General features: G+C 43.5%; 2 long non-coding RNA genes across 3 annotated transcripts; one reads left to right on the forward strand and one right to left on the reverse strand.

Moving 5' to 3' along the window:
- Positions 1-2,262: 2,262 nt before the first annotated feature.
- LOC130369590 (uncharacterized) lies at positions 2,263-9,553 on the reverse strand. Of its 2 annotated transcripts, XR_008892827.1 has the most exons (4): positions 9,419-9,553; positions 5,687-5,800; positions 5,217-5,368; positions 2,263-2,697 (listed from the first exon to the last, which is right to left on the reverse strand). It is a non-coding gene; the product is annotated as an uncharacterized LOC130369590 (long non-coding RNA). The 2 variants fall into 2 exon arrangements; XR_008892824.1 differs by having other exon boundaries at positions 5,217-5,800.
- An 84-nt stretch (positions 9,554-9,637) lies between these two features.
- Positions 9,638-15,087, forward strand: LOC130369582 (uncharacterized). The gene is made up of 4 exons (XR_008892822.1): positions 9,638-9,776; positions 10,748-10,802; positions 12,136-12,231; positions 14,921-15,087. It is a non-coding gene; the product is annotated as an uncharacterized LOC130369582 (long non-coding RNA).
- The last annotated feature ends 6,309 nt before the right edge of the window (positions 15,088-21,396 follow it).

Consider the following 21,396-nt stretch of genomic DNA (forward strand, 5'->3'; position numbering starts at 1 on the left):
TTATTTGTGTGGAAGGGTGGAAGACCGCGGATTAGCCGTAGGGTCTTATTCCGTCCAAAGCAGGAGGGGCGCTTGGGCCTTCCGGACTGTCGTTTATACTATCTGGCAGCTATGCATGCTAGACTGTTGGATTTGTTGCATAACGCTGAATCGAAACTCTGGGTACGGATGGCCCATGTCTTATACCCTGGTGTGTTGGCTGGACTGCCCTGGACATGGCCCCCACCCCCCTCCTCCTTGTCCTTGCTGACCTTCACCTCCCAACGGACGTTGTCCGTTTTATGTGGCCAGAAGTTAAATGATTCCTTAATAGACCCTGCTGGTCCCATGCTCCCTGTCACTGGCAATCCTGCTTTTCCTCCTGAGCTAACCCCCGGGTGCCTATTGCAGGTTCCGACATTACCCCCTGCTCGTTTCTGCCATATGCTTTCCGCTACTGACCTGTTGCCCATGGCTTCTCTTATGCGGGAAGGATCCCCTAGTGGAAGTTGTCTCTATACCTATGCGCAACTTCACCATTTTTATGCAGCTACCAAACGACGATTGAAGCTGCATAGGGAGCTGACCGCATTTGAGAAACTGTGTCTTCTGCCCCCAGTGCCCTCTCACACGATTAGCTTTCTGTACCGCTTGTTGCTTTCCCGTTACAACATGACTCTCCCGTCTTACTGTGCAGCGTGGGAACAAGAGCTGGGTATATCATTATCTCCAGCCCAGTGGGCTAAGTGGTTTAGGCTCTGTCATAAATCAGTGATGGCCTGTAAGGCCCAAGAGACGAATTATAAAGTGCTCACTCGTTGGTACCGTACACCTGCTCAACTTCGGCATTGGTTTCCAATGGTTCCTGACGCTTGTTGGCGGTGTGGGGAGTCAGTAGGCACTATGACCCACATATGGTGGTCTTGCCCTAGTCTCACATCTTTCTGGTCTACGGTACTCAGAGTGACACGGGAGGTGACAAAGGTGGACATTCCTCATTCACCGGACGCTGTTCTTCTTTCTCATCTACCTATGTCGGCCAACTCGGTCCAGAAGTACCTCCTTAGTCATATGCTCCGTACGGTCATTCCACGTAGGTGGAAGTCCCCTGATACCCCCACTGTTGGGGAGTGGTTAACTGAAATTATGCTTACCCAGAGTATGGAGGAGCTAGTGGCCCTTTCTCCCGCGGAGAATGACCGTTACACGAAAACTTGGTTTGATTGGCTGACATTTCAATCCTCCCCTGGGTATAGGGATCTGTTTGGCCCTCCCCCCGCCCCTTAGCAGCCTGCTAGAGTTTGAACCTCCTCTCCTGGTCCCTCTCATGTTCCCTACCTCTGCCCTTCCTCCATTTGACTGTCTTTTGTGTCCCCTATTCCTATTGTTTCTGGTTGTCTCCCCATGTCCGTTTGTAGTCTTTATTGCTCTTATGCTCTTCTGTTTTTCTTCTCCCCATTCCTTCCCCCCCCCCCCCTTCTTTTCTTATTTTGGGTCTATTTCTCTGCCTCGTCTATCCTGATATCTTGTTTGTCTTTTCTTCTTCTTCCTCATAGTTGGACTCGCCTGTTTTTCTAAACAAGAGTCATTCTCGAATATTGTTATGGTTTTCCCTTATGTGGAACACAGCCTCTCCCACCCTCCTTGTTGGGTGGATCTTGCAATGCCAGTTACTTGCTGAACTGTTTCCATAATTGCCTTAGCATTGTTTTGAGTTCAATGTGTGGACCTTGGAGTCCTATGCAAACCTTAGAGGTAGCCACTACCATTCTATCGACGGATATGCCTACTTGTATGCTTTCTTCCTATGCCATAATCTTTTTATTGTATTTTGTTTTATTGTTTGAAAATAAAAACCTTCAAATGAAAAAAAAAAATAAATGTAGGGAAACCTTAGTAAATACCGTGGAAAATAAATTGTAGGGAATTAAAACCCACAAAGAAACCTACACTCCACTCTTAGTAAATAAGGGCCAGTGTGTCCATTAAGAAGCCAGGCATAGTGTATGAGCGTATCTTGTGCAAATCCATATATGGACAATCACATGACTAAACAATAGCACATGTCTAGGCAGTTACGTGCAGAGCATAGAGGGGGCGCAATCTATCGCCATAGCATCTCAAAAAAAGCAAATTACAAGGGGCTATAAAGTGCAGTGACAAAAATATCATTTAATAGTAATGAAAATAAAAGAATAAATAAAAAAAGTGGGACATAAAGAAGGGAAAATTCAAGAGGATCCCTGCTGTCAGTCACAGTATACAAGCACACCGGGCATACTGAGTGGGCCCACACAGGGTAGCCCAACCGAACTGGGTACCACCAAAGGGGGGGGCACAGGCGGCGACTGGATTTGGGGTCCGACATCTATGTGTCTCTCTCCCCCCAAAAATGGGGGTCCACAGGTATATGGGCCATATGTTGTACAAATATTATTGTCCCACATACATGAGTCAAATACACTGCAAGGATCCCGAATCATGATAAATATAATAAGTTTTTATTTTAAAAAAGGCCCCTTGAGGCTTCTATAATATTATCAAATACAGGTGTCTCCACTTCATTGGCTCAACACATGACCACGGACAAAAGAAAAGGACAAGAAAAAAGGAAAAGTTATACTACACGGCTTTTGAACAATAATAAAAATGTTTTCATAGAAATCTTGGATTCATATTCAGGGGTCGTCCACTTTAGCCACCGTTCCACACTTGTCACTAGAATAGATAAACAATGTACAAATTAGTAAGGATCTCAGTGCACTAACCTAAAACGTGGGGAAATTACAGGAAAAATTTAGGCACAGTACTAAGCGTTATAAATCTGATGTGTCACTGTAAAGTCGACGTTAAGTCCCCTAGGTTTCAGGGATTGAAGTTCATGAATCCATTTGATCTCCCTCTTTTTAGGAATACTGGCACAGTCCCCACATCTCTTGAGGGGGGGGGGGGGGGTGGAAGTGATCCAGTAAAGTAAATTTCAAATCCCTCTCATGATGGTGGGCCTCCACAAAATCTTTTGCCACAGGTAAATCTGTGCGTCGCTTGGGAATACTGTAGCGATGTTGAATCATCCGCTTTTGAAGTCCCATGTGGTCTCCCCTACATAGAGGAGATCACATGGGCATGTCAAAACATAAATGACATAATCCGACATGCACGTCAGATAAAGATTTATCTTATAATTCTTGCCAGATTGTGGATGAACAGAGGATGGGCCTTTGCTCATATAGTCACAGTTGATACATTGTCGGCAGGGGTAGGAGCCCCTACCCGTGACCAAAAGGTATCTCTGTGGCGCTGCTTTTGAAGAAATGTCAGATTTAACCAACTTATCCTTAAGGTTGGATGGTCTACAGTAGGGTAATAGAGGACGCTCACCAAATTCTTGGATATCAGGGTAACAAGTTTTTTAAATGCTCCAAAGTTTATTCAAAACACCACCTATAGTTTTAGAATGAGGGCAAAAGGTTTATACAAAAGGAATCCGTATTTTAGAGTCACGTTTTTTTGATTCTGTAAAAGTTTGGTCCTATCCAGTGACATTACTCGGGACTTTTCCTGGTGAAGAAGAGAGAGGGGGTTTCCTCGTTGTTGAAAATTATAAACCATATGATCAAGTGTAGGGATCAGTTTGTCATCCGATTCCACAATGCGTCTCGCTCGGAGCATTTGACTACCAGGGAGCGAGCGCATAATTGGTTGCGGATGGCAACTCTCAAAATGTAAAATAGAGTTGCAATCTGTTTCTTTTACAAATAGTTCAGTGGTTAAACGGTGGCCTGCAACAGAAACTAAAGTGTCAAAAAATGAAATAGAAGTGGTAGAAGCATGAAGAGTTAATTTGATGAGTGGGTTAACAGATAACAGATTTAAATAATTCTTAATTTAGATAAGAATGAAAAGAATATAACTGTGTCATGTCTCGCCTCCAGTCCAGAAACACATCATCGATGTATCGCCACCACCCCAGCAAATTGCTGAAGTGGTGGGATCCATAGAAGTGTGTCTCTTCCAGCACCGCCATGAACACATTCGCATACGTGCGCGCCAGGTGCTGGATGTCTGGAGGAAGGTGTCATTAACCCCTTAGGAGTTCAGCCTATTTTCACCTTAAGGACTCTTGCATTTTCGCTTTTTCCTCCTTCCCTTCTAAAAATCGCTTTCAATTTTGCACCTACAGACCCATATAAGGGCTTGTTTTTTGTGTCACAATTGTACTTTGCAATGAAATCACTTATTTTATAATATAACCTGCGGAGAAACAAAACAAAATTATTTGTGGGATGAAATAAAAAAAAGCCATTTTGTAACTTTTGGGGGCTCTTGTTTCTACGCAGTGGATAGGGGCAGCGGCAGTGGTTGGACTCAGGACAGGCAAGGGAAGAGAAGCGGACGGCGGCAGCCTCTGGCCCGCAAAAGCCGCTGCAGTTCATTGATTTAAAGTGCCCGCATTATCGGCAAGGTAATTAAATAACGGCCGATAATATCGTCCAAACCAATAATCGGTTGATCCCTACACAATAAGTCTGCCAGGGGGGGGGGGGGGGGGTCCACCAGTGATTTGTGGATCTTCGGGAGCAGATAAAGTAAAGGGGTAACGGGATGAAGTACCAACAGGTAGTTATATAAAGTTTTATCAATCAAAGTATCTTGTAATGCTTGGTCCAGGACGGCCTTGATTCTCGAACATATGACATGAGTAGGGTCTCTGCTTAATTTGAAATATGTAGATGAGTCTGATAATTGATGTTCTGCTTCTGCAATATATTTGGCCCGATCCATGATCACAATGGCTCCGCCCTTGTAAGCGGGCTTCACTACCAGATTGTGATCATGGATCAGGGAGGCCTACGCCTCCCGCTGGTGTCTAGTAAATTTGTGTCTCCTACATGTATTAGCAATTCCTTTAATGTGAGTAATTTATCTATGAACCAGATCGCAATATGTATCAAATGCATTTGACTGTAAAGGAGGATTAAAATTACTTGGCAAATTGAGAGAAAAGTCAGAGAATACAAATCCATCCTGAGGGGCATAAAATGTATAATTCCAACCAAAACATTAGCAGTACATGGATTTAAATGAAACCAGATTTTGAGTTCAAACCTACGAAAAAATTGAATTAAATCAAGTTCCAACTGAAACCAGTCCTTGTCCTGATCAGGACAGTAACTGAGTCCCTTTGACTGATTCTCAACTTGAGTTACTGTCCAAGAGGTAGATGAGATATTTACCGTCTATTCTTTGGTTACTTCTTCTTGAAGCGGAGCTTGGGCTGCGTCAATTTCTTGAGCTTCTGTGCACGGGTCTTGACGGGATCGATGGTGGCATTGGCCTCCTTTGAGGGTTGGTCTCTGCCTGGAGACCGGTGTATCCCTAAAAAAGCCTGAGAGCCACAAGTAGCAGTAGTGGTATTGTTCTCGGTTGCAGAAGATGGTGTATCCCCAGATAGTACCTCCCCACCCTCCCCCCATACTTGCAGGATACTTCTTGTTAAAATTTCTGATCCAGCCGATCTCGAAACGCGTCTAACCACAATACCCACTTTATACAGCAATCTACAAACAGCCGCAGCACTTCACAGCCTCCCGATGCGCGTAGCGCACGAACGGACTACAAGACACGCCGACCTTCCTGGTGTGCATAGTGCATGAAACATTACATCACTACGCCAGCAAGCAGACCTCTCCCTCCCCTGGCTCACCGGCGCTGACGTCTTGCCACTCCAGAAAGCGACCAGGCGTTCGGTTCGGAAGCCGCAGCAGGTAAGTAGCGAGAGCACCGTGGGACGACATCAGGACATGTGAGCAACACTGTCCTGCAACCACCAATCATTGTACATTCTTACAACTACTGCATAAGACTTTCAAATCTCTCTGAGCCACACAGACTACATAATTCACGGCTACATCGATGTGGTCAAAAATGGCATACGATCCCCAAGGTTTCTCAAACCTTGGCGTTGGTGTGCGGGCTCAGGTTTGTCCTTCATATAAGAATATACTGGCTATTGTCTCAATTTTACATTAGTTTTGAGGGTTAGTTAATGTCATTGTTTACATCTACCACAGTAGTGAACCTATATTGTGGTCCACAAATGCAGGAGCTCCACCCCAGCGTAAGTGCACACCTGGGGTTGAGTATCTCTTGCCGTTTTAGACCACATTAATGCAAGCTGTTTAATACATAATTCACGGACCCTACCTGAACTACAGAGTGCTTAATATCACACTCACAACGGCTGCCTAATATCAAGATTGAACAATACAGACTTTCTTTAAGCTTTCTATACAAGTTTTATTTTATTTTATTTGGATTTTATTAATTTTATATATCATATATGGCTTCTTTAACACTACAAAATTACTCCGTTTTAAAGATCCGTACGAAGTTCCGTCTGAAAATCAGCAAAAAACGGCAGATACAAAATCCTATATGGCCGTTAGAAAATCCCATTATAGTCTATGGGAATTTTATTTATCTTCCGTTATTTTGTGACGGAAGATAGTAGCGGGAGAAATAGTGCATGCACTATTTCTTCTGTTTATTCGCCCGTCACAAAATAACGGCCCTTTATTAATAACGGGCTATAACGGGTTAAAATGGCTATTAGAAAAATCCCATAGACTATAATGGGATTTTCTAACGGCCATATAGGATTTTGTAACTGCCGTTTTTAGCTGATTTTCAGACGGAACTTCGTACGGCTCTTTAAAATGGAGTCATTTTGTAGTGTGAAAGAAGCCATAGACATTATACACCAATAAATATATCATTGTTTAATTTATATTGCAACCTACTTCTTTACCAACTGTGTACACAATATACAAGATCCACATATGCTTTCATCCATAAGCACCTAAAAGACCAGATTTGAGGAAAGTGCTTCCCCCCTTTTATTCATACAATTGTTTTTCAAGGTACGAGACCTTACACATTAGTACTCATCTGGCACAATAGAGATTCCAACCTGCTTTTATGGTTAGAACTACCTCCTCTGGTATTGCTTCACTATTTAAAGGAGTAGTCCAGTGGTGAACCCAGTGGTGAACAACAATAAGTTTGAGATCGCGGGGGGTCCGACTGCTGGGGCCCCCCGCGATCTCCTGTACGGAGCCCCGACAGCCCGCGGGAAGGGGGCGTGTTGACCTCCGCACGAAGCGGCGGCCGACACGCCCCCTCAATACAACTCTATGGCAGAGCCGAAGCGCTGCCTTCGGCAATCTCCGGCTCTGCCATAGCAATGTATTGAGGGGGCATGTCGGCCGCCGCTTTGTGTGGAGGTCGACACCTGCTATCTGGCCGGAGAGCCTGGCCGCCTGTACAGAGGGATCGCAGGGGGCCCCAGCGGTCGGACCCCCCGCGATCTCAAACTTATTCCCTATCCTTAGGATAGGGGATAAGTTGTTCACCACTGGGCTACCTCTTTAATATGTACTAGTACATGGGGAGTATGTGCAGAGCATTGCACCTTAATGTCTGTACATTCCTACACTAGCAGAAGCGGGATTGGACAAACATTTTAGCAGGAGCGGGTGGGATTGGACAAATGTTGCAGGAGTGGGCGGGAGCGGGCGGGATTGATCAAAAAATAATTGGGAGCGGGACTGAGAAAACAGTCCAGCGCAGGGCTCTAGTCAAGTCACTTGGGGGGGACATTTATCAATGTTTGCTTATGTATTCCTTTTTTTAGTTATTTTTTTCTTACAATTTTTTTTGCTTATGTGTGACTTACCGTATTTATCGGGGTATACCACACACCGGCCTATAACACACACCCTCATTTTACCAAGGATATTTGGGTAAAAAAAGTTTTTTACCCAAATATCCATGGTAAAATGAGGGTGCGTGTGTGCGCGTGTATACCCCGATACACCCCCAGGAAAGGCAGGGGGAGAGAGGCCGTCGCTGCCCGCTTCTCTCCCCCTGCCTTTCCTGGGCTCTAGAGCCCTGCTGCCGCCGCTTCTCTCCCGCTGGCTATCTGCGCCGCTGCCCGTTCTCTCCCCCTGACTATCGGTGCCGGCAATGGGGAAGCGGCGCCGACAGCCAGGGGGAGAGAAGGGGCAGCAGCACCCATTGCCGGCGCCGTTGCCTCCCCCCATCCCCGGTTGCATAATTACCTGTTGCCGGGGTCGGGTCCGCGCTGCTTCAGGCCTCCGGCGTGCGTCCCCTGCATCGTTGCTATGCACTGCATGGCACGGCGCACTGCCGTCATGCGTCGCGCCGTGCAGCGCATAGCAACGACGCAGGGGACGCACACCGGAGGCCTGAAGCAGCGCGGACCCGACCCCGGCAACAGGTAATTATGCAACCGGGGATGGGGGAAGGCAACGGGGCAACGGGTGCTGTTGCCCCTTCTCTCCCCCTGTCTGTCGGCGCCGCTTCTCTCCCCCTGGCTATCGGCGCCGGCAATGGGGCGTCGGCACCGATAGTCAGGGGGAGAGAACGGGCAGCGGCGCCGATAGCCAGGGGGAGAGAAGGGCCGGCAGCAGGGCTCTAGACCCCAGGACAGGCAGGGGCAGAGAAGCCAGCAGCGACGGCAGGTCTCTGCACCTGCAAAGCCGCTGCAGTTCATTGATTTAAAGCGCCTGCTTTAAATCATTGAACTGCAGCGGCTTATCGGCGTATAACACGCACATAGACTTTAGGCTAAAAATTTTAGCCTAAAAAGTGCATGTTATACGCCGATAAATACGGTATTTATCAACTGCTTTCAGCCTGTTGATAAATTTCTTTCACGTAAGCAATTTTTTTCTTTTTTTTTTTGCTTTGGTAGTGGCTTTTTCTGCTCCCTGTCTGAGCTGGAGAAAATTTAGTAGGTTTTTTCATGCAATACTTTTTTGCAACTGTCGCACTTGATAAATCTCTGATCACTGCAAGTCAAAAATCACGTTTTGCTTTGGTAAGTGAGATTTTTATTTTTTGCTTAGGACACTGAACAAGCAAAAAGTCGCACGTGAGACTTTTTTTAAGCAAAAAAAAAAATCTACTAAATGCTTTGATAAATGTCTCCCTATACTTACAATGCTTTTGGAGGGTTTCCTCATTTGGGTGTGATTTTTCCCAAACGCAGCACGCTCTAGGTGTTGCATATTTTACCCACTGGCATTCATAGTATGTGTTGTTTTTCAAGGCTTTTCTTTCACAATTATGAGAAATCCTTGAATTACATGCTTAACATTACAATCTGTCATAAGAAAAACGTACCGCACAAAGTGGGTGCCAAAACACTATACACTATACTGACCAACGTAATTATTTATAGCCTTGTTACAGAAGTCTAGTGCAGTGTTTCCCAACCAGTGTGCCTCCAGCTGTTGCAGAACTACAACTCCCAGCATGCCCTGTCCGGGCATGCTGGGAGTTGTAGTTCTGCAACAGCTGGAGGCACACTGGTTGGGACACACTGGTCTAGTGCTCTAAGTGACAGCCACACCTGGACTCTATAGGACAGCGCAATGGCGGGAAGCACTTCATTCTAACATTGTGAAGCTGTCAACCACTGAGTGACCGGTTCAGTTTACAGTCGCAACTTTCCACATAAAACGTCACACAACAATCTGACCGCAAAGCCTACGACGCAGTGAGCGTGCGCTTACGTCAAACGTTGGAGGCGGAGCACTAGGGCATCGCGACGTAGAGGGTGCTTCCGGTGACATAAAGGGTGCTTCCGCCGACGTCAGGCGCACCGTTTCTACACCACGCCTTTCTTTCCCCTGCTGGTTAGCACTCACTCAGTGTCACTTGGAGGAGACAAGATGGTTCCCCCGGTGCAGGTGTCCCCGCTCATCAAGGTGAGTGGAAAGGACAGTGCTTGGCAGGAGGAGCAGAGGACGGAACACGTTACCTCATAGCTGCTGTCCTGCATGGGAGGTCACGGAAGGTGACATTGGGGTTGCGGCCTTTTACCAGTATATATGAGGGCACTGTGGAATGGTACATTGCACGTCCTTCAGCTGGAAGGCGGGTGGCTGCGGCTCCATTAGACTGTGTGGAGGGGGTAATGTCTGCACCATTGTCAAGGTCGCAGTGGATCTCGTGTTAGCCTTCACGTGCCCTGACTGCAGGAATCTTGGGTTCCTCTCACTAAGTACATGTAAAAGTATACCACGTGATCTAGATACTCCAGGTGCCATAAAACTGCTCATTCATTCCCAAAGTATTAGCAAAAAAAAAAAAAACACTAGCCTTACACAAACCTGCCTCTTGTGGCATTTAGCCTTAGGTGGGCAGGAGCAGCACTATTAGTATAAGTACAATGAGCAGAATTCTATTGATTGCTTCTGCCTGCGATGGTGTCCGTTTTTGTCCAACGCAGCGGAAAGGGACATGTTTGCTCGCGGCTGCGCAGTAGCACGTGTGACCCATGGGGCAGATTGTGGCACAACATCGGACCTCCACTGATCAAAACATATGACCTGTCAGAAGTGTGTGGATACTGTTACCCTAAAGCAGTGGTCTTCAGCCTGTAGACCTCCAGATGTTGCAAAACTACAACTCTCAGCATGCCCGGACAGCCAACGGCTGTCCGGGCATGCTGGGAGTTGTAGTTTTGCAACATCTGGAGGTCCGCAGGTTGAAGACCACTGCCCTAAAGCTTTGCCCTCTAGTCTTCCTCACATATTGAAATGTGGGAGTTGGACAGGTGGTCAGATAAAGGAGGCTTATATGACTTAGATATATACAACCTGTTGGTTGAAATGCTTGATCTGCCTTTTTCCCCAACCTAAATGAAATCTTATATTCTTTGTTTTTATCTTTTTAGTTCGCCCGATACTCTGCACTGTTGCTTGGTATGGCGTATGGAAGCGCAAGATTCTGTAAGTGTTTACTGTGGCTGAATCTGTAATTCTTTGTCATTTTCTATAATTTTTTAAAAATTTTTCTAGCTTCATGCTAACGAGAAGCTACCAGGATAGTCCCATCTCTGACATGATATATCCACAGTATAAACAATAACTGTCTAACTGGGCTGATCATTCATTCCCGAGGGGGAGGGGCCCAACCGGTATTGCGGTATGGGAAAAATTAATATCGTGCAGGACCAAATTTTGGTATTCGGTATGAACCGGTATACCGCCCAGCTCTTATCAAATCACCCCTAAGATGTGTCTTTCCCAAGCTTGATAACTGTCTTGGTCCTGTAATCCTCCCATACCACTAATAATCTTTTGTTGCCCTCCTCTGCATCCTCTCCAGTTCAGCCGTGTACTTCCTATATACAGGTGCCCAGAATTGAATACAATACTCCATATGTGATCTGATAAATTATATATACAGAGGCAAAACTATGTCCTTGTCACAAGCCTCTCTCGATACATCCCATGACTTTGTTAGCCTTGGCAGCCTCTGCCTGGCACTGATTGCTAAAGTTGAGTTTACGGTCTACCCTACCACTAACCCCAAGTCCTTTTCAGTAGTAGTTTTACCCAGTGCTTTATTATCTAGCGCAAAATTGTACATTTTGTCTTGCAGTTATTGTAGGTGTTAGTGAATCATTTCTCTACACTTTTTATATAAAATATATATATATATATATATATATATATATATATATATATATATATATATATATATATATATTTATTTTTGTGAGTGTTCTGGTAATGTGTAGGAGCACCACATTTATTAAGAGCATTTGATCCATTTTGTGCAAATAAACATTTTCTGAAATTTCTCTCTTCATACACCAAAAAGCTAAGCCAGGGCTGGTGTCGTTTTAGAGCCTTTTCAGTGGCTTTGCGCCTTTTTTTTTTTTTTTTTTTTTTTCCTTTTTTAATAATTTTTTTGCACCTTTTCACAAAAAGGCGCAGTTGATAAAACCTTTCTATATCATGTCTATTGCCAAAATCAGTGGATCACAACTCAAAATCAGCAGAAATGTGTAAACCAAAAGGCACAAGAAAAGGCGCCAATAAACCCTGCTTGCGCATTTTTTGCGCCTTTTTGTAGACACACAAGTCTAAAGACAATGATAAATGTCTGCCTTTGTCTTTGTGGTCCAAGTAAAATAACTTGCATTCATTTATGTGACAATGAAAAGGCAATAGCATAAAGTACTATATAACTGACAACTACTTTTTAGATCCTGTTTGCAATGCCAATAATGAATATTTTTGGTGTATATAAATATAAATTCTCTTATTTATCTAGCATATTTAAAACCAATTGCTGAACAGGACAGAATAATAGAAGCAGAGGAGAAAAAGAAGCAGGAGGAAGCAGCTCGCATTGCAAGAGAATTGGCTGGTGTGTATTAATGTACTTTGTTAAAAAGGATGTCTTAACCCTTCCTGTGACGTATAGTTAGGGATCGACCGATATTATTTTCTTTTTTATAGGGCCGATACTGATAATCTGTGGACTTTAAGGCCGATAGCCGAAAACTTATACCGATATTCCGGTATAAGTTATCGGCTATTTCAGCATGTGTCCCCCCCACCCCGCAATGTCTGCTATAAGCAGCCAGAACTCTCCTCTAATGTTCATGGGCAGTGTAATCGTTCTGATGCCTGACATTACAGGGGTACTCCGGTGGAAAACTTATTTATTTATTTTTTTTAAATCAACTGGTGCCAGAAAGTAGGGATGAGCGAATTTACAGTAAATTCAATTCGTCACGAACTTCTCGGCTCGGCAGTTGATGACTTATCCTGCATAAATGAGTTCAGCTTTCAGGTGTTCCGGTGGGCTGGAAAAGGTGGATAGTCCTGTATCCACCTTTTCCAGCCCACAGGAGCACCTGAAAGCTGAACTCATTTATGCAGGATAAGTCATCAATTGCCAAGAAGTTCGTGAAGAATCGAATTTACTGTAAATTCGCTCATCTCTACCAGAAAGTTAAACAGATTTGTAAGTTACTTCTATTAAAAAAATCTTAATCCTTCCAGTACTTATCAGTTGCTGTATACTACAGAGGAAGTTATTTTCTTTTTGAATTAATTTTTTTTTGTCTGACCACAGTGCTCTCTGCTGACATCTCTGTCCATGTCAGGAACTGTCCAGAGCATGAGAAAATCCCCATAGCAAATATATGCTGCTCTGGACAGTTCTGCAATCAATGTACTCTAAATGTACACCAAATGGGTCATGTTTCAGGATGGAGATATAAATGGGAAGTTCATAACCAATTATACAGTCATGGCCTTAAATGTTGACACCCTTGAAATTCTAGAAAATGAAGTAACACATGTAGAGATGAGCGAACTTACAGTAAATTCGATTCGTCACGAACTTCTTGGCTCGGCAGTTGCTGACTTTATCCTGCATAAATTAGTTCAGCCTTCAGGTGCTCCGGTGGGCTGGAAAAGGTGGATACAGTCCTAGGAGACTCTTTCCTAGGACTGTATCCACCTTTTCCAGCCCACTGGAGCACCTGAAAGCTGAACTAATTTATGCAGGATAAGTCATCAACTGCCGAGCTGAGAAGTTCATGACGAATCGAATTTACTGTAAGTTTGCTCATCTCTAAACACATGTTTTGCAAAACAATCAAATTGGACAAACTCCAAAAATGGTCTGGACAAAATTATTGGCACCCTTTCACAATTGTGGAAAAATAAGATTGTTTCAAGCATGTGATGCTCCTTTAAACTCACCTGGGGCAGGTAACAGGTGTGGGCAATATAAAAATCACACCTGTAAGCATATAAAAAGGAGAGAAGTTCACTTAGTCTTTGCATTGTGTGTGTGTGTGCCACACTAAGCATGGACAACAGAGAGAGAACTGTCTAAGGATTCGAGAACCAAAATTGTGGAAAAATATCAACAATCTCAAGGTTTTAGGTCCGGTCCAAAACCGCATACGGGTCAAAACTGAGCTGACCGGAGTCACTGTTTGACTCCGGTCAGCTTATTAAAGTAAATGGAGTCACGGGCTGATCCGGCTGGGGTACGGGAGTGCCCGGTTTGCCCCTCCCACAGCCGGATCCGGCGCCCGTATGTTAAAAACAAGATGTGAATACAGCCTTACTGCAATCCTTTTCTGTGAGAAATACTTCATTTTTTTTAGAAAAATGTCAGTGGTGCCAACAATTACGGCCATGACTGTATTACTTATAAAAGACTAAGGAAATCCTGAAACATTACCTATTTGGAGTACTCTTAGGAAACACTGCTCTGAACTGTTGGCATTGTGTGGTGAAATAAGTTGACATTTGGCTTGCTAAAATGCTGATTCCTTTCCTTATTCCTTGTCCGTAAGATAACAGGGTACAAGATGTAGTGTGTACTTATTCTGTGGTCCCATACCACAGTTCATATTCTATTGGTTTCATCCAGTCAGAAGAGTAGAGGTCATGTTAGATGACTTATAGCAGGAATAAGTAGATGGCATTACATAGCATAGACAGGAATTGTTGGCCAGGAAGAAGTCAGATGCTTATAGCAGGAATTGTTTCCAGTCAGATGCTTGTAGCAGGAATTTTTTTTATACATCAGGTGGACAGTTCCTTTATAACTAGATACCCTTAAAGGAGTACTCCGGCGCACACTTTTTTCCTTTTATCCCGTCCGGTCTGCAAAATAAAAGAAAACACACTTTCTCTTACCTGCCAACAAGCCCCCGGTGCTCCGGTACAGGTGTTTGGTCCCCGGGCTGTATTCTTCTTACTTCCTGTTAGCCCGGCACGTCACACGGAGCTTCAGCCTATCACTGGCTGAGGCGGGACATCGGTGCGGCCAGTGATAGGCTGAAGCTCCGTGTGACGTGCCGGGCTAACAGGAAGTAAGAAGAATACAGCCCGGGGACCAAACACCTGTACCGGAGCACCGGGGGAGCGTATGCAGGTAAGAGAGTGTGTTTTCTTTTATTTTGCAGCCCGGACCGGATAAAAGGAAAAAAGTGCGCGCCGGAGTACTCCTTTAATTCTTGTTTGAGTAGTGTGTACTAAAATGTTGTGGAAATAATCTAGATCATTATCTTCTAATTTTACTGCAGCCCAAGAAGACACTATTCTGAAGTGAAATTCCCAACAGGAGCTGCCTCAATATACCTTCCAGGGACACTGAAGTCAATTGCTGTTGTTGCATAAACAGTTCTGGAAACTGCTTTTGTAAATGTGCTTAAGATTTCCATGAACCATTCAATAAAAATTCTGTTGTGTATATGGCTGTGCATGGAAGTGTCAGAGACGTCTCTTAACAGGCAGAGCTATGAATTTTATTTTTAACATAAATGCATTACATACATTCATAGAAGCTAAAAGGAAGCTTTTTGGGCTGGTAAATGTTGGTGTGCCTGCTATTTGAGGAATCCATCCAGTTAAAAACAAAACCCTGATGGATGCTTCTGTATGCATATAAAGAGGTACAGTGATCCCTCAACCAACAATGGCCTCAACATACAATGGTCTTTCCTGGTCTGGATTTATGCTGCAGGAGTCCTGTAAAGGCCGGTCTCTGAGCTCCCTGGCTGTTCCAGGCTCCGTGCTGCCGGGGCGTGTGCGTGTGACGTCACATGTGTATGCTCTAGCATTGGCTGGTGACAAAGTCCCTCCCCAAGATTGCGGCACCCGCTGGAACGCCAGGGAAACGTGGTGGGGCGCCAAATTTGAACAAGGCATTAACTGAGTAGCTGGCCCTTGTGGGGGGGGGGGGGGGGGACACTTACTTGTACTGTACTGCTTCTTACTCATGTATCACATGGCGTTTATGTATAGCAGTGGCTTCTTTTGGGGTTGGCACCATACTGCTTTGCACTATGCTGCTTTTTTCCTATATGCTACTTTCTGAAGTAGCATGTAGTCTTGATTCTTATGGGTATTCTGTTTCCCACTTAGACACAAGGAGGCCCCGAAAAAATTTAAAAGAATCCTCTAAAGAAACTTCAAAGGAGTCTAAATCTAAGTCCAGATAATGTGGAATTTGTAACGTTGTACTACCGGATACCAATCCTAAACCCCTTTGTAAAGTTTGCACTGAAAAAATTGTTTTCCAGAAACCGTCCGTCCTTTTATGCATGAGCTTCGTTTACTTATAAATCAACAAGTACAGTCTACCTTAGCTTCTGCACTGCCTAGTTCTTCAGCTCCCGTTACTTCTGAAACACCTGTGGCTGAACCTCCTCCACCAAAAAACTGCTACTGTTTTGGACTCAGACGATTTAAATTCTGGTATTACGTATACTGAAGAGGGTGAAATACAAGACACTCCTCCTAAGAGGGATGATAAAAAAAATATTATTTTTCTTCTGAAGATAAAGATATCTTGCTTGCTGCTGTAAGAAGCGCTACGCATATAGTAGATACACTAGAACCTACGTCTGTTCAGGACAGAATGTTTGCTGGTTTGAAACCTCAAAAAACACTCGAGATTCGGTGCTCTTCTGAATGTCATTTGTGGTGCTGTAGGTTATGATTTTTTGAGATGAGCATCTTGCTGGAGTACACACCAGTAGGTTTTTAAAACCTTTTTAATCTTTGTAGTTTAACCCCTTAACGATGCAGGACGTAAATGTATGTCCTGGTGATGTGGTACTTAACGCACCAGGACGTACATTTACGTCCTGAGCATAACCGTGGGCATCGGAGCGATGCTGGCATCATGCGCGACAGGTCCCGGCTGTGGATTGCAGTCAGGGACCCGCCGGTAATGGCGGACACCCGCGATCCCTCGGATGTCCGCAATTAACCCCCTCAGATGCCGTCGCGGTCACTTAACAGGATGATCGGATCGCCCGCAGTGCTGCCGTGGCGATCCGATCATCCTGCACGGCAGACAGAGGTCCCCTCACCTGCCTCCGCTGTCTTCCGGGAGTTTTCTGATCTGCCTTCCCGCAGAGCAGAAGATGACTAACACTGATCAGTGCTGTGTCCTATACATAGCACTGAACAGCATTAGCAATCGAATGGTTGCTATAAATAGTCCCCTATGGGGACTATAAGAGTGTAAAAATAAAAGTGAAAAACCCCCAATAAAAATGTAAATTGTCCCATTTTCCCTATTTTACCCCCAAAAAGTGTAAATAAAAAATAATTCTTATACATATTTGGTATCGCCGCGTGTGTAAATATCCGAACTATTAAAATAAAATGTAAATGATCCCGTACGGTGAACGGCGGGAACATAAAAAAAAAAAGGCCATAATAGCTGCTTTTTTTTATAACATTTTATTCCCCCAAAAAATGTATAAAAAATGTAAAGTTTTGTATAAGCAAATATGGTATTAATAAAAAGAACAGATCACGGCGCAAAAAATGAGCCCTCATACCACCGCTTATACAGAAAAATTTAAAAGTTATAGGCCTTCAAAATAGGGGGATGTTAAACATTCTAATTTGGTTAAAAAGTTTGCGTTTTTTTTTTTAAGCGCAACAGTAATAGAAAAGTGTATAATCATGGGTATCATTTTAATCGTATTGACCCAGAGAATAAATAACACATGTCATTTTTACCATAAATTGTATGGCGTGAAAACAAAACCTTCCAAAACAAAACCTTTCTTTTTAATTTCCCCACACAAATAGTATTTTTTGGTTGCGCCATACATTTTATGGTAAAGTGAGTGATGGCATTACAAGGGACAACTTGTCATGCAAAAAATCAAGCTCTCATACTAGTCTGTGGATGAAAATATAAAAGAGTTATGATTTTTGAAGGGGAGGAGGAAAAAACGTAAACATAAAATTCCATAAAAAGCTAATATAAAAAAAACACCCGAGTGTTGGGAGGGGGAGCTGCTTCGGGCAAGGAGTCTAGGAGCGGCTGTCGGGAACAACAGCACAGTTTCACGTTATCCACGCAGAGGAACCGGAAGATGCGTGGATAACGCGAAACGGTGCTGTTGTTCCTGACAGCCGCTCCTAGACTCCTTGCCCGGAGCAGCTCCCCCTCCCTACACTCGGGTGTTTTTTTATATTGGCTTTTTATGGAACCTGCAAGTTCTCAATAAAGCGAACACGTCTATCGGCTCGGTGAGTGCGGACAATATTTCTTTCTTTGCACTATATATATATACAAGAGACTGTCTTTCCTACATGTCCAGCACCGCCTATCTAGCCACACACCCGAGACTGCAACATTGTGTCAGCTGCATAGTAGTTCTCTAGCAGTGCCCACCCTATTTTTCTCTCCAGATATGTAAAAATAAATTTCTTAGTCCTTAAGGGGTTAAAAATTCTGAGACTCGGAAATATACAGCTAATTTTATTACTACTTTTTAATAAAACTACAGAGATTAAAAATTTTTAACCCACTGGCATGTACTCCAGCAAGATGCTAATGTCAAAAAATCATTACCTACAGCACCATAAATGACTAGAGACGAGCGAAGTTAGTGATTCGATTCGTCACAAACTTCTCGGCTCTGTGTTTGCTGACTTCAGCCTGCATAAATGAGTTCAGCTTTCAGGTGTTCCGGTGGGCTGGAAGAGGTAGATATAGTCCTAGGAGAGAGTCTCCAGCCCACCGGAGCACCTGAAAGCTGAACTCATTTATGCAGGCTAAAGTCAGCAAACGACGAGCCGAGAGGTTCATGACGAATCGCATTACTGTAACTTCGCTCATCTCTACAAATGACATTCAGACGAGCACCAAACCTCGAGTTTACTGGCTCCAAGTCAGTTATGACAACAGCGTCTGAATACCAACAGCCACAGAAACCATTTGACCAAACCAGAGAGTTATAAATGTAACAGAAAAAATAGCTTATGGGGCACAGAAATTACAAGTATAACCTAGAAGAAAACCGGTCAAACTTTCAAAATCCGTCTTCATTGTCAATCTATGTAGTTTATGTTATCCAATATACATGTCTCCTTTAGTATGTTGGTCGTACTACTCAGTCTCTACACAGTAGAGTCAATAAACACTGCTGTAATATCCTAAATAAATTTCAGCTACATGGAGTCTTTAGACACTGTGCACAAGTTCACCCAGATATTGAACATACCATTAAAATCACTCCCCTAGAAAGGATTCCCACAGATGCTTTGAACAGCTTAAATGCAAAGAGGTATATTGGATATACGGTATGGGATCCCTCGCTCCGGATGGCTTCATGATATAGGGTATATTTGGATATACGGTATGGGATCCCTCGCTCCGGATGGCTTCATGAGCTCTCAGAAGTTATCCTGTAGTGGAATATACAGTTTATTATCCTTAGTTTATATTTTTACCCTCTTCTATAGGATTCCACAACAAGTCTAATATACTAGTATACACCTCACTTATACTATTTGTCCATACCCTCATCATTGTCCCTAATATCAACTATTTTTTCAGCATTTCTTTCTGTGGTATTTTCATTTTATTACCACATCTATTCCACATCATTGTACACATTACTGACCATCTGCATTCTCACTACTCAGTATAAATGTCCACGCCTGGATCCAACTTCATACCTTGCTGCTTTTATTCCAAAACCCAACACACTACACAGCCATTCAGTAATTTTGTATTTGCTCTTCCCCTTCTGCATGCACCATTTTATATGAACTCCTATAAAACACTGCCATCTACTGGTGGAATTTTGAACTGGTTTTGCAGTCCAGCTATCAGCTGTTTCATCAATCATTAGTGGTTTATATATACAAGTGATCCCTCAACTTACAATGGTCTCAACATACAATAGTTTCAACATACAATGGTCTTTTCTGGACCATTGTAAGTTGAAACCAGACTCAACATATAATGCTATGGACAGTCCAGATCTGTGAAACATGTCAATGAACTGACCAATCAGAATGGGCATTTACTGGTAAAACTCCTGTATTACTGAAGCGCATGCACTGACTGGTGTCTGGTAGCGTACCCTACAGTACAGGGAGGTATTACATGTTCTGTACTCATTACCTGTACCAGGGTTACCTGCTCCTTTGGACACCAGGTGAGGGTGACTCCATGTTACTTTTTTAGGACACTGTGTGTACTGTACAGGACCCCGAAGAAGCTCCTGTCCTCTACATTGACCAGTGCTTCCCTAGCAGGGTGCCCCCAGCTGTTGCAAAGCTACAACTCCCAGCATGCCCGGACAGCCTTTGGCTGTCTGGGCATGCTGGGAGTTGTAGTTTTGCAAGAGCTGGAAGCTCCCTGCTTGGGAAACACTGACATAGACAGTGATTTACAGCTCCCAGTAGATAAATGTAAGGACTTGCTTTATCTATATTAGTTATGTATTTATTTTTATTTAATTCTCACTTTTTCCTATTTTTGGATGACATTTAGAACCAATTACCAGGTTTCCATAGAGTTCTGGTCTCAACATACAATGGGTGCAACATACAATGGTCGTCCTAGAACCAATTAATATTGTAACTTGAGGGACCACTGTGTGTGTATATATATATATATATATATACATATATATATATATATATATATATATATATATATGTTTGTCTTTCACATTTTTGGGTTTTTACTGGCAGTCTTGCTTTTGTTTTTATTATTCCATTGCAATTGTCATCTCTTGCTACCTGCACGTTTACCTGTATTGTTTTGCACACAGCTTTTTTCTAGTGATCCGGAAGTGGTCATCATGTCATGTATATAAGTTGCTCATGTCTCATGTACTGTATGCCTGATGAAGATCCCAGTTCGGGATTGAAACGCGTTACAATATAGTAAAATATTAATTACACATCTACTGGGAGAAGCGCCTTCATTCAGAGGAACAACTTTCCACATGCTCGTATCATTTAATAGGAACAAAGAATACAAAGGGAAAGGAGGCCGCTGGAGCTATCGCACAGGAGACTTTATCCTCAACCACAATTCTGAAAACAAAAAACAATGACAATCTTGATGTAGGAGGAAGACTGTCTATGTTCAGTCACCAGTGGTCTCAGATCACAAAAAATCCCTTTATCCTAACTTCTATATCTCAAGAGTACAGAATAGAATTTATCAGCCTTCCTCCTCCAAGATTTAGTTTTACAAATCTCGGAACAGACACCTTAAACGAATCTCTCTTTTCAGGCACAAAGCATCTTTTGTCTCCAGGAGCTGTCATTCAGGTCCCCAGCTTGGAACAAGGTCTGGGTCACTACTGCCAACTGGCACCTTCAGAACAATTATAAATAAATAAAAAATCTAAACAAGTTTATTTCTTCCAAAAGTTTCAAGATGGAGACCCTTAAGACAGCCATCCCTCTGATACAAAAAGACTCCTGGATGTGCACCATCGACATAAAAGATGCCTACTTTCACCTCCCAATTCATCCTTCTCACCAAAAATATCTCAGGTTTGCAATTCAATACAATTACTCTACCCTTCATTTTCAATTTCAGGCCCTTGCTCACCTGGGATTGCTCACCTGGGACAAAAAGGAATTTTAATAATTCCTTACTTGGACGACTTACTGATTATTGCCCGGTCAAAGGAAACGCTTCATCAGCACCTTATTCTGACTTTGCCCTGTCTTCAAAAACTCAGCTGAATCATAAACTGGCAGAAGTCAGACTCAATTC

Source organism: Hyla sarda, chromosome 1 (assembly GCF_029499605.1).
Source record: "Hyla sarda isolate aHylSar1 chromosome 1, aHylSar1.hap1, whole genome shotgun sequence".
Lineage (NCBI taxonomy): Eukaryota > Metazoa > Chordata > Amphibia > Anura > Hylidae > Hyla > Hyla sarda.